General features: G+C 39.9%; 1 long non-coding RNA gene across 1 annotated transcript in view; it reads left to right on the forward strand.

Annotated features, from left to right (window-relative positions):
• The window catches only part of LOC123311944, a 114,700-nt gene extending 100,288 nt beyond the window's left edge, over positions 1 to 14,412 (forward strand). Inside the window, exon 3 of the long non-coding RNA XR_006537560.1 lies at positions 14,319 to 14,412. This is a non-coding gene — a long non-coding RNA (uncharacterized LOC123311944). The remainder of the gene's footprint in view (positions 1 to 14,318) is intronic.
• Positions 14,413 to 14,969: the final 557 nt, after the last annotated feature.

A 14,969-nucleotide genomic window follows, 5' to 3' on the forward strand; every position in this document is an offset into this window, starting at 1 on the left:
CACGCAGCCGAGTACGTTCCTGAACGCATCCCCAAGGACCTCGGCATTCGGGACGCGTTTACGGTCGGCATCGAATATTTATATCACCGTCAGTTGATGAACGTCGGCAATATGGTCCGGCAATTCCGGGCGCCCCACGGTATGTTTACAGGCGTCTCGGGAGGCCGCTGAATATTGATTCAATTAGAACTAATATTTGCGAGGGTAATCTTGCGAGTGATTTGCAACGCAAATTTGATCAGGAACAAACCATGTCGCGGGCAAATGTTTTCCTCTTTCAATTGGTCCGTCGAGTGCTGCTGCTGTACCATAGTCGAACGGAGGTTGTGAGAATGACATTCCCATTGAGAATTTATATTTCCATTATTGGAATGTCACTTTAAGATACTCGCTGCGTGTGACGGGGCGAAGGACGTTTTCATTTTTTTTTTCCGACGGTTTGTAGATTTTGTTTCGTCAAACTTGGGTAATGACAAAGAACAGGTGTGTTCGATATTTTATCGATCAGATCGTATATTCACCTAGAATGCGTCATAGTTTGTGTTTAAGAATAACCTCAATTCCACTGAGCTCATCACATAAGATTACAAATCTCGCACATAAAAATATCCCACCAAAAACATGTGCAAGAAAAATTTTGCCAAAAAGAGACTGGCTTACATTTTTTGCTGGGATTTCTCGTCTTTTTGTCAGTTACGAGGGTGTGTTGATATCTAGTTAGCCTAGACCAGTTCCATGCATAAAAAATATTGCGTTACCCCATTCCAAAGGCAGGTTAAGGTGATTTTCCAGTCCTTATAATATTTTCAGTCACGCACCTATTTTGGGGGGTGCAAGTTCCCAGATTCGGAATTCTTCCGTTGTTTGTGTACTGATATTAGATAACATACCAAATTCCAGCCCTCTAGGACTTCAGGAAGTACCCTTCGAGTTTTTGACATTCCAATTTCTAATCGCGACACTCATGATCCGTTCGCAAGACGTACAAAAACAATTTTCCCGAATTCGCACTCTGATGGAAAAATTTTAATCAGTGGCCACAACCCCCGTGAACGGAATTTATATTGAAATTTCAAAAGTGTCAAGACCACGGCGATAATACGACCTTATAGGCCCTTCGTCAATCCGCACCAGAAACCCCAGGAACGCGCGCCACAGTCCTCCCCGCAGCACGAAGGGATCGGGGGCGAAAACACCCCCACTTAGACCATTTGATTTCCGGGGAGATTTGAGGTCACTACTGTCGAATCACATCAGCGAGTCACTCGTCGTGATTCCAGAATTTAATTTTCGACTATTAAGTCTGCATTTATTAAGGCCTGATGGCGAAGAATAGCAAAGGGGGCTTCTCTGATGGGGTAGAATTGACGGGGACGGCAATTATGATGATTGCATCGCATTTGGTTCGGCATAAGAATTACCGTGAAAGCATTTAAAATAGTGAGCTTCAACCGGATGGTCTAGGACTCTCCATTGTCTTAAGTTTCATCTCCCTAGTTTGCAATATTAATTATTGCCGGTATTGCTTAGGGGTAGGTTACATCAGCTTTTAATGGAAACCACTAGTTTCACAGTGTTCGTACCATTGAACCAAAGAATTAAAGTGTTTAATTCTACAGGTAATTTCGACTATTTTCGGTTCGTCCGGGTCTGATGAAAATTTCAACAATCGAGTTAATAACCATGTTGGTGAATATTCCGAAACTAGCGCCACAAAATCGAAAGCAATCTCCTATGAAAACCCCATCGACCCGCATATTTATAAGCGTACACATAACGGGTCAGCGTAAGCTCATCAATTTAACCGATGAAAATATCGGTGAAAATCATTTTGTTTGCACGCATTTTTAATTTATTAGGGTGCCAAGAACCGCTGTACTACATCACTCAGCGACATTATATATAGTCCAATCCATAATCGTCCGTGAACGGGAAGGGTTGGTCGACTCGACTATAATTTTGTGTGACCATGACGATGACAATGAAATGGATTAATTAACCCTTCTTTAACCCCTCCCGATGCGTTGCAACGGTTATTGTAAGTTACACGCAAATGAATATGATTCATTGAGGTTCGGTCGAGAGTTTGATATTATGAAATTCATAACTGTTTCGAAGAGGGTCAGAGAGATGGGGGAGAGGATGTTGATGATGGGTTTTCCAGTTCGATGTTGGATACGATCTCTGATGCTGGCTGATACAGCATTTCAACCGCGATTCTTCTATTCTCACAATTCAGATTTTGAAAGTTCTTGGTTATTCTCGAAAACTGCATGTGTAAGAGGTGATGTGCATTGTGGTTTTCAGTGGCGTTTAGGAAACTTTTCTTGATTAGTTCATCTAACTGGAAAAAATGAAGGGTTCTCTGCAAAGACTAGTTCTTGCGTAGTGAAGTCGAAATCTTGGTCTTCTGAAAAGTTAAATGTAATTTCTAAACTCGATATTTGGCAGAAATGGTCGAAATTTTTCATCGAAAATGGATGAAAATTGGAGATTTGTCACTAGAAGAGCTATTCTTTCAGAATATATATCATTTTTAGCTCTACAATGATTTTGTGAGAAAAGTGAACTTGATGAAGACACTAAGTTGAAGAAGGATTTCTTTCTTTTTCATTCAATATTGGCAGAAAGAATTTCTGAATGTATGTGCTAGTATTCTCCTCGACTTGTGCACGACATATCCAACAACTCGTCTTCTTTCTTCTTCGCGGCAGATAAAAAGCAGCAGTCGTATAATAAAAGATATCGCGTCATGGCGAAAGATAAGAAATTATCCGAAAAAAGTGGGGTCGAAATGACGCCGCCACATAAAAATATAAAAATTGCAGGGAATAAAATTTTAAGTGGCAGATCGTAAAAGTGAAATTGCAACCGTGAAAAAGTCTTATATCACATCCTGGCCCTCGTGTTCAACAATATTTTCCCCCGGCTTCCCGCAGGATAGATGTAATGAAAGTATCGTTGTGTTCTGTTAAGGACGAAACCATGGGCGTATCCCGCGAGAGATACAAATGTATGTATAACTTTCTTGTCTCTAGCAATTTTGTCATGAAAAAAAATTTGAAAATGTGATCAACAAGTATAATTACATACGAATCTAGAAATGTGTTCTATCACATTTTTTTTCAAGGAATTCAAATACGTGGTTAATGTTGAGTTCCAAAGACACTATATCAGTTTTCGCATATCATAAAACTCCTGTGTACCAAACTCAGTGATTTTTATATGACCGGATTATGAGATAAATAGAAAAGACACTTTTAGGGGTGACAATATGCAGGTCTCCTAACTTTTCTCGAAATTCTGTGACTAAATTTTGTTGCATAAACTTCGGGACACACTGTATTAAACGGACCTTTCCATTTTGAGGTCAACGGAGAAGATATTTCGACTTTATTCGTGGTCTGGTGCATCAGCCCAACCAAAAACCTCCAATATCGGGTTTTCTTCCACCAGAGGTGGATTTTTTTACGAGTCACCCCTGAAACGTCCCCGAAGACAAAGTGCCGGTATCAGAACGTTGTTGCGGCGGAAAACGATCCGTTTTTCCGCAACAAATCTCGAGATCTGCGTCTGGCGCGAGCGGGGGAGGGAGGGGCGTACCGGAGGGGAAATAGGAGAACCCTGTTTTATTAAAGCAATTCGGTCCTGATTTATCGAGCCAAAAATGAAACCGACATTCCACTTTGACATTGTTCGCATACCTAAAGAACTCACGCTGGTGCGGAGAGAAGATCCCCGCTCTCTCCTGCTCTCTGGACAAATATCCGTTCTTATTTGGCTGATGCGGATCCCGGTCGGTCGGAGTTATGTGACCGCAGCGATCATATCAAAATTTAATTAAATAATATGTCCGCGGACTGGAATTTGATTTCACGAAAAATAGTGTCGGTTGTTTCGGGAGACAGCTCAGAATGCAGATAGGGGGTGAGTGTTCGACTCGTACAAATATTTCAACAGTAGATTCTTGAGGTCGAAAGAAACACTTTTTTCCCATACCATTTTTTTCGATTCGTCTCGGTTCAGAAGATACAGGCTGTTGAAAAATTATAAAAAATGTTTTTTTCCAGGGGTGGCACAACTCATCGTGAAAACTTAAAATGGCTGAATCTTTTATCAGGGCCGAATCGGAAAAAATGGTTTAGGAAAATCGTAATCCTTTGTCAGAGAGTGTTGCTCTGTTGTTTGTATTCGGTGAACTTATCATAAACCGGAAAGAAATATTCAAAACCTGAAAAAATGATGTGAATCAAGAGAAGAATCGATTTTTTTCCTATAACGACGATAATAATATCGTAAAGGCAAATTCAGTCTCCACAGCTTCCACCATCCATCCTGCATCGCGCACGGAGATGGAAGAGGCGTAGGGTGCGAGATTATTGGAGAGTTGTCTGGCACTTTTGACCCGGACTGTATCCTTTTGTTCTAGTCGTTGATTGGCCCGCAACTCCGGCCCCGATATTTACTGGATCTGATCGGATTTCAGGGCCGGGGATCATGATGGAGGTTTTTACGGGCGAGATGAAGGCTGTATTTTCACTACTTGATCGAATTGATAGTAGAATTACTCCATTATGTTTGTTGGCTCACTACATTCGATAAAAAATACTCGATCTAATGCTTGAAATCGTAAAAAAATTAATGAATCCTGTAAATTCGGAAAAAAGTGACAGGCGGTCAAGAGCTTTTAGGCAACTGCAAAAGTGCCTGTCAACGATCGCAAGTTGAAAATAAAATGGTAGATCAAAAATTTTTTATCCTTCGAACGATATCAACCTGGGTCTTTTTTTTTATTAGTTTGAGGTCGCAGATTTCGAAAATGCAATTAGATTTTTCCTAGGATAAGAACTTTGGGAAAAAAAATATATTTAGTGGAAAATTTCGAAAAAATTTGTCAACTTTGAGGAGATATGTAGTAGCCAAGAAAGAGGCACTGAACATAAGCTGATTTTTAAGGTGATAGATTGATTGTTTGCAAATGGAAAAAAAGCACTTCATTCACCTACCACGAACAGATTAGATTTTATGATTTTTCCCGCGAAGCTCCAAAATTTCCGATTTTCCATCGACCATAACTTGACAACTAATCCTTTCAGCAGAATTCTGTTTGCATATTCGTAATCCACGCCCTCGATTTAGTCAGTACTTCAATTTTCGTTGAAATCGGAGACATCGAAATTTTTTCAAATTTTCCATACATATGCATGGAAAAATTGCGATTTTTTGAAAAAAATTTTTGGTGTCCGATCGAAACCAAATTCGTACTGTACACTAATTCGAGGGCGTAGAACACGAATATGCAAACAGATATTTTCAAAAAAAATTATTTTTCCAGTTATGGTCGATGAAAAATCGGAAATTTTGGACCTTCACGGAAAAAATCATAAAATCTAAACTGTTCGCTGTAGATGAATGAAATGTGGTCTTTTCTATTCGCAAAGAACGAAAAAAATCAGCACATATCCAGTGTCTTTTTTCTGGCTGCTACAGCTCCTCAAAGTTGACAATTTTTTCCAAATTTTCCACTAAAAGTGATTTATTTCCCGAAATACTGATCCAAGAAAAAATCCAATTGCATATTCTGGTTAATGAAATTGGCAACGATCATTTATTTCTAATCGTTCAGTGTTTATGAAAGCTTCACCTGATGATCACGTAGGAATTCTATGAAAAATTGAAAGGAAAAGTTCCTGAATCACTGACAAACCAGTTCGATGATTTCTGTTGATTAAATGTTAATATCTGTCTTCATCTCGTCCTTTCTTGTATTTTTCTGGAGATATTTGTATATTTCTTAAATTTTTTTCAGTTTTTAAGTCGTATTATCAGATGAATAGGTTCTCTTTAATTCCAGATTAATTCCCAGTTCCTGTAGACCCCAATCCTGCTCGAAAGAAAAAAAAAACCCAATTCCTCTTTTAATTTCCACCATCAGTTCCTACATTAATAAATCAAGTGTCCCCACGGTGGATAATTGAACCTTGCATCGCGTATACCCTAAACAAATTTCCCGGAGAAAAAGTCCATTCATATTCAGCAGTCGCTCAGCCCGGAATGGGAATAGTGACGGAGATTGCAAAGGAGATGGAAAAGGGGGTTTGAAGTGCAAATCACGCCCCGCATTTGCATGCATTTAAGGAGGACGTTTCCCGTAGAACAAGACGAGAACCTAAATGAAACAACAGTTTTATTATTCTTATCTGACTCTGCCGTCGTCGTATAGTCGTCCCGTTTTTATCAGAAACGGGATTAGGGGACTGAGGGTGGAATAAGTTTTTCCCGATTCAATGAGGAGATGAATTTTCAGATAAAATGACGATAGAAATTGTACCCGCATCGGTGGTACCTCATTTTGTTCCGACATTAAACATTGATAATAATTATTTGGTTATAGAGGAAAAAATTCCTGAAAACGGTTGGCTGCTAACTACCAAAACCCATTTGACAGAACTCTATAGATTGCACGTACTTCTACCGGGCGATAGATGGCGGACTCATCTGTATATTACTCAATGGTGTGTTTGGGGTAGATGCTACTTCAACACAGATGTACAACGTTGAGGTTATTTGATATTATCCTCTTTATACCTTTACCAATCATTGTCTACCCTACGCTACTTCTAACGAACCGAATTAAAGCACCTTCTATGTCATCATCCTTTCAATTGGCTTTGAAATGAATTGTACTTTCTTTCTATATCTTGTTGAAATAAAGGGCATATTACATCAACCGGAGAAGTGTTCGATAACACCAAAAATTAAATAAACTAACCAAAACAAAGAAATTTGAGGAGAATGTTTTCAGAAATGGTTTGCGAGCTTACAGAAATACGTTGACTATGATGAAATGTCAAAAACACCCCTTGACTCAGTAGAAATCTTTCCTACAGCCTTCATACATCACCGATACTTCCAGCAGACTGATCATGTGCGCAAGATTCTATTTTTCGATCGACCAAAAGTCGCTATTTCGAAAAACCTTCCTCTGGAGAAACTATACAGTCGCCGCAGCATCAGACTGCGGATGCATCAAGCGAGGGTGCGACGCAAAGTTGCCGAAACTTTTGGCTCGTAGTGTATTCTTTTGTTCTACATGGCGATTGGACGACAAGTTCAGGTCGCAGGGTTGGTCGGGGCTTCAAGACGCGCCCGGACTTCTAGTAGGCAGCGGCAGCTTCCGACGTTGCGAACTTCTGAAAGAGGAAGGGACCCGGGACCCTTCTCTTCCAGCCGACTCTCCCACTCGATCACGCGTCCCTCGAGGATATCTCGAGGAATTCGCAAACTTCCTGCTTTTTCAATTTTCGAGGCGTGCTTTTTCCTATACGCGACGCCAGTCGATCGGAGACTGTTAGTTCTGATTACTGAATAGTCAAATTCACTGTATCTGTTATTATTTGTTGTATATGTATGTTCTTTCATGAATTTTCAGCTCATACTTCTACGTTCTTCTTTTTAACTCAATAAACTGCTTCTCAGCCTAGAGTTTAGCATATTTTTGGTTATAAATCTTAGATTTTGAAATCAGATCCAGAAATAATGGTGGGTTAACCTAAGAAAACTTATGCTGTGTTTATGCAGCGTTACTAAAAACTAAGACCTAAGAAAGGGACCAATCTAGTTCTTGGTCACTCTACATAAACCAATCATGAGACACAAGAAAGCTGACGATCACATGAACGCAGGTTCTCAGGAAAGCTGCATAAAACTACCAATGATTCTTAGATCAAATTTTAGGTCTTAGTTGCCAAGAAAAGAATACGAAATCATTGGCCCCAAAACCTTCATGCGGTATAGGAAAATGAGCATACAAGAAAGAAAAGAATCCGAAAGAGAATTACTTCCAAGACTGGAACACTTCTTGGGAACTTTAACACTGAGAGATCTGAAAAGTGTGAATTTAAGCAAGATTCCTGGACTCCTTACAGCTTATTATCTCTTTAGGAAGCACCCAATAAGAATGAGTCTAGAAGAAAATGACGAGTGCTTCTGTTGAGAGAAAATTCGAACTCCAGATCATCTGGTGACAGAACGACTAGCCATTGCTAGAACGCACAAATTGCTTTGAGCCAGAAGCTTGTAGAAGTAAATGATCCTTGAAGCCATCCTAGACATGGTAGTCCATTAGAACTTTGTGAGTGGACGGTGAAAATAGCACAATATATGTTAAGGTCGCAGTGTAAATAAACCTCCCTTAAAACCTAGAATCTAGGTGTTGGAGGGCAGCATGAACGTCCTATTTCTGGCAAGTGAATCAATTTTTTTCCAGATTAGCTTCTAGAAATCGCAACAAACCTATATTAGCTACTCTTAAAGGAAAGAGTAAGGCAGTTTGAATACACTTTGCAAGGCCATAAAATGACACCGATAAGACGCAATCAATATCCTTCCGAAAAAGGTCCTTTTTCCTTGGTTTAAGACGAAGACTAAAAGTAGTTTCGAAAGTAAGGTATTCCAATGTCCGATCTGCACCAATCTCGAAAAAAAAAACTTTTCTGCCACTCTTCCCCATAATTCGGGATGAATGACATCATTCTTCTGGCGTACACAGCCTCCTTCTTCCCGGTCGACGAAACTATTTATACTGGCACAGTGGGCGCGCGTCGCTGTTCGCGCGAGATACCGTCCCTCGGCGGCGGATTTGGTCCCCGAACCTGGGGTCCGTTTCAAAAGACTCAAAATTACTCCCGGGATATATAGGGTGGGATTAAGCCGGGACCGTTGGCTTCTGTTTCTCCTACGATGCTCCCGAGCATTACGTAAGCCTGAGTTGACGCGGACACAGACCGTCCTCCATTATTGGTGGAACGCTGATTGATTCTACGCTTTTTACGAGAGAAGAGAACTGAAATTAATTGTATCCTCTCTCTGTGCCGTCGCCGCCGCCGCCGCCGTTGCCGACCCGCTGTAATTTGCTGATGCGTTTTCTAATCATGTCAACGTGTGTCCCCGTTTGCGATCGATGTACATGTATACTCCAGAGTCCAGGATAAGGCTTCAGCGACATGTTTTTGATGACTTAGGAGACCTTAGTAGGGAGATCATTTTTTTTCGCGAATGTCAGGGGCAATCTTCAAGATTCATGAAATAAATGAAGAACTACATTCCGAAATTCATTTCATTCGATAAATCCGTTTGTGAGATAGAACGAAAAATAATAATTTTTATGGTTTTCCAACAGCCTGCATCTTTACCGAGGCGATTCGGAAAAAATGGAGAAGGAAAAAAGTGTTTCTTTTGACTTTGAGAATCTACTGTCGAAATATTTGTACGCGTCAAAGACTGACCCCGTATGTGCACCTACCAACTTTCATTTATTCCCTCTACCTGTTGAGATCAGTACCTGGTTCTAAAACCTTAGAAAGCTACGTAAATGCATCAGCATTTCTTGGTCTTTGGTCTCAGTATCATAAATCCACATAAGCAACTATAAAAACCAACTCCCTGTTTCAATTGCCAGGTTTCGTTCGATAAATTCACGTTATTAACCCATAGGTAAATATTACCTGTCAATCGGCCATAAACGGAATCGAAGAAAAATGTTTTCACAACAAACAAAACTATCCTCTGCGAGTGAAAATCGACTCTCACTGTCGGAAATCATGGGTTCCATACAAATTACCCTTGTTCGATCATTTTCAACATATACCATTTTCGATACGTGTATTTACCCTTTATAAGCGCTCGTCAACGGGCACAAAGGCGGGTTGAACGCTGCCAGGTGGGTGATTCTACGTTATTTACATACGCCGTTCCCACGATTTTTCTCCGAAACTAGGTCAGACGAACCGAAATTACCTATAATCAATATTTCGGAGGAGAAGAACAGGGCCTTGAATGTGCTCCAGTGAAAGTACGAATTATTATTGTTCCCGAAAGGGTTTTTTTCGTATTGTGAGGTGGTAATATGAGAGCTGACAATTCGAGCAGCCTTGTCTAGAAGCATTCGTGTTCTTATTTCACCGATATTACTGTGCGCGACCGCTGTTTAACCCATTTTTCAGACAATGGCATCCTCCAAGAAATATAATATGGAAATATTTAAATGTGGGGCGGTTTGAATGAATTGAAGAAGTCGTATGAAAGGACTCAGGGGCGACCTATTTCTTAGGTAGAAATTACGTCTTGTTTTATGTCTTGATATCGAATTATATGCTAGTGTAGGTACACCACGTGCTGTATAAAGTTTCCTAAGGAAGAATCAAGGGGGATGAGCGAACATGTTAGAGAGTCAATTCGTATGCAGCCTTCGATGAAAAATGAAGTGATACAAGAGGTTTTTACTAGAAGATTAGCTCTTCCAGAATATTCATCACATTTCAATCTATGATGATTATCCTGGAAGAAAAAAAAGTTGACCTTCGAAAAATTCCCAAAAAGTTGGGTTCAATTAAAACTCCCTCAAGACCGAACGGTTTTGCATCGAACTCAATGAGAACTTGAGAGACTATAACCTCTAAACTAAAAATCGGAAATAGTCTGAACTGAAGTCAAAACTCGTAAATCACCCTTTAATAACGTGCTTACCGAATCAAAACCGAGGAATCCTCCAGCACGACCGGTATGTATAAAAAAACCAGTCGACTCCTTTAAAAAAAGACAATAATTCCAGCATTGTATCGAGATAATTGAGCAATTAATTAATCGACGTAGCATCAGTCGACAAAAGAGTTGAAAAAGATATCTGGAACAACTTGAATGAAAGCGAAAGTCCATTCAAAATTATTCCGATACATAACAAAACACATCAATTTGAAAAGAGCGGGGGACACAACAAAGAACGACGTGGCGCTAGAGAGCAGAGGACGGAGCAGCGCCAAAACAAAAATCGCATCCCGAGGTTCTTTTGTGACCAATTTTTGTTGTCTGTCCCGCAGAACGATTCCGATTGAAAGAGAACGAAAAGAGAGACCAACAGGTTCGTTCATTGTTGCTGCATTGTCGACGGAATGCCCCGCTTAATAGAATTTACATAATAATAATGGGTTAAACATACTACTTTTTCATTCAATGATAATAATGGACTACTACGGATTTGATTGTTTGTGAAATTGGCCACAAAGCGACGCGCTTTGTTATCGTTTCGGAAAAAGGAGCGGAAAATTCTTCGACGTTCGTGACTTTTCATTTGTGATACACACACACACGAGGGGAACATTTCACTTTTACAGATTTGTAGGCATTGTGTTATATACCTTTATGGCTCCTTGTTCATAATTCGTATTTCTGATAAAATGAATGAGTTAATCAACAATGTTGAAAATGTAATGACGGAGGCTCCACGAACCTCTGTTCGGGTTTCATCTCAACCTCAACTGGCTATGGAGTTTCTCTTAATTCTCTTGACCCAACAGCCAAATCACCCAGACAAAACTGGAAACCTACTACAATTTGTTACATTTTTATTACATTTTTTACACCAGGTCCAAATTTGGACTAGAATTCATTACAAATTTATTACAACTGACTCATCAAGTCCAATAACAAATTTTGATTTTTCTACGGTATAAAATATTCTGAGATCATGTGTTTGAACCAAATAATTATGTTCAAAACATCAACCTTCCAAATTTCTTAGCCTTCTTAACCACGAATTATGTTCTCTCTGTTGACGTCTTGGTCCATTTCTGGGAAGGAGATTTATTCGCAAATTTTCCGGAGGGTCCCTCCTCCGGACGCCCAAATTAATAAAACACACACAGATCGGGGGATTCCTCGAAGATAGATGCATCTAGACCGGAAGCGATTAGGCCAAATGACCCGGACGCGCGGGGTTTTCCCGGAGCTGACCCATCGGTATCTTCGATCGGCCATAAAAATATTAGCGGCCTAGCGCATCCGGGGTCATTTTATGGCCGTTGTTAGTGTCGCTGGGGGATGTTTGGTAGCAGATTGATTGCCTTGATTTTTGGCCGCTGAATGTTGAGTAAATAATAAATATGTGCTAAGGAAAGGGATTCTAGGCGGCGTCTCGGAGATGTTTGCGAAGAAAGTAGAGGGACTCGTATTTTTCTGGATGTATGGACGATATATCTCGCCGTGGACAATGGTCAGGCTGAATTTTTATGGTGATCTGATGGGAAGGGAGTCTGGGGGGATGCCAATGAATTCAGTAGCGCTTACATCGAGGGATGCTTGATAACACGCTTTCCGAAGTATCTGAATCTATTCATTACCGACCACTAATACTTCTCAGTTTTTGTACACCAAAAAAAGCTTTATATCCAACGAAAATTTCGTTATTTCAGCTCGCCTTTAAGCCCCCTCAACCTAAGAACCTAAGAAATAGAAGCTATACAGGGCGAGTACAAATATTTCAACAGCAGATTCTTGAGGTCTGAAGAAACGCTTTTTTTTTTACCATTTTTTCCCGAATCGCTCGGTTCAAAAGATACAGGCTGTTGAAAACCCATAAAAAAATGCTATTTTTAGTTCTATCTTTAGGAAAATCTCGGTTATGCCGATTACGCGTTAATTTCCATGCCAAAACTTGAATATGACGCAAGTTCCACATCTAAGGCTTCGTCCTTTTCCTCTGATTTCAACTCTTCCGTGATTTTCCGGCGAGAAAAGGACAACAATAACTGCGAGTACGTGAAATCGGCACATGATCGCGAATCGAGATCCTCCATTTCATAATTGCCCGTAATTATAGCGCTTCCAATGATCGGCAATTGCAGACGTCGAAATGGGTTTCGAAAATTACCATCCATTAGCTGGAACAGTACGGGAACGGTCGGACAGAGGGCGTTCGATAAGTTGGGGGGTAATTATCGAAATTAAGTCGGCTAATTCACTACCGAATTATTCAAAAATGTCGGAATCGAGTGTTCTCTTTGATTCTCTCCGGGTTCAAGTGAGCCATTTGGTTGATTGCGAACCGGCATCCAGGCTAGGCAGCTTTGGTTGATGTTGACAAGGGTGGATGAATCGATAACATCAACATGGTGAAAAGTTGTATGGCTGCTCCACTATATCAACCTTCGGCCTCTGAACAGCTATGTAGATTTTCTTAGATTATTGAAATAATCATTCTATTCTTGAGCAAAAACTATAGTCTCCGAATCTCTTTGATGGAGATTGTTTGGGTTCAGAACGAAAGGTGGATCAACTATCTACCAGATGACTCTAATCTTCCACAAACCTTCAAAAAGTGCATTCACTGAAACTTTTAGTTTTCAAGTTGATTAGATATTTGTTTCCGAGAATTTTGAAGGAATTCAATTGAATTTTGTTTGAGTTAAGCAGCTCCTAACTTGACATAATTTCTCTCCTCATTTTTTCGTCACAACATCATAGAGACATCTATTAGACCGAATGGATATGGCTATTCATGCATGCATGCCGCAAAACCAATAACCAAGACACGCCGCCGGTTCTTTCCCGAGGAAAAATCTCATAAATTACCTCAACATTTCCTCCATCCTTTGAAACACGAAGCAATCGGGAGTCCGACAGCTCAGAGCCCTGGAATATTGGGAACGTGAACGATTTTCCAAATGGGACACGTATTCCGGGCCACTTCGTATTACTTCTGTTTCCGGGATACGACAGAGAAACGTAAAAAAATCCCAAGAATTCGCGATTCGACCATGGAAAAGGGAGTTTTCATTTTCACATCGGTACTCGGTTAAATACGCTCACTTTTGAATGAAATCCTTGAATGTTTATTGTTAGACCTTAAGTTAAAACTTAGGTCTGAAAAATTGACCTACTTTTATTGGGTTTCTCCTTTCAATATATCTATAGATATAGTAGTCTCTCGCTTTTCCATAAGCTAGCTGTGAAGCTTGACATCAGAATGTTGCAAGTTTGAAGTCAAAAAACATGAAGCTTCCCTTGTAATTTTACCAGATGGTAAAACATCTACGACGTGAGGAATTTTCATGGTCAGATCTGTCTCTTTAATCCCGATAAATTACAATTCCCTCTGGACGTCGTCATTTATCCAGTTAAAAGGAAATAGCCAGCCATCAGTATATTTCATCTTTCCTCGTAGAGGTATTCATCTGCCGAATGCAAGTCACCGGACGATCATCACAATAATTTTAACGACTTTGGGCGGCTTTACACACCACCATTCATATTTTCAGCCATCAATCACTCACTCCACCTCGTTGTCATTCGAAATGCAACTGGTCTACCACCACAAAATAAATATCCCAGAACTGGATGGAGAAGGATGTGTATACCCAAGGCAGTAGCGTCAAATGGGATTGAGAGGGATTCTCAGATCTAGAAGCTTCTATTTTGAAAAATTCAAGACTGTTTTACTATTTTTACTAATTTGTTTATTGAATGGTAACTTTATGTTTCAGGTCTTCTGAGAGGTTGCTGGTTACTGTCAATGAAATTTATGGAGGAAACCTTCTAGCCCAGCAGATTCGTCCAAAATTCTCTTGGAGACTAGCCCAAAATGTAATAAATTTGTTGGTTAAAAAAAATGTTTTTTATTATGTTGTATAGCTGAGTCACTTGTGTGGGATATTAGTTAGTACCTATATAGATTATAGAACTATTTTTATCAAGTATCGTCCCTAAATCCAATAGCTTATTCCATCAAGCTAAGCTTAGATAGTTTCTGGTCAAACAATCCGAAAAAGGAGGCAGAGAACAATTTAGCCAGAATATCTGCCGAGCAAAAATAAGTATAGAATCATCATTTTATAATCTCTATATACGTCTATATGTTGTCTTGCTATTTCAGGCAACAGTTCAACCGTAGGTATATGGACACCTAACTTAATCCCTCAGTACATATACAAAAACTTTTTTTCACTTCCCTCTTTATATAATTACATGTAGGCAAATCACCCACTTAAATTATCGAGCAGTGAAGTTTTACCAAACCCTACAAAACAGCTATTCATTCAGGAGGAGTCGAATTTTCGTAAAACTATAATTTAAGGACGAGTCCCCACTGGTAGTTTGAAATGATTAATGTCGGCCACTAACGACCAAGTTTGGTA

The sequence above is a fragment of the Coccinella septempunctata genome, chromosome 4 (assembly GCF_907165205.1).
Source record: "Coccinella septempunctata chromosome 4, icCocSept1.1, whole genome shotgun sequence".
Lineage (NCBI taxonomy): Eukaryota > Metazoa > Arthropoda > Insecta > Coleoptera > Coccinellidae > Coccinella > Coccinella septempunctata.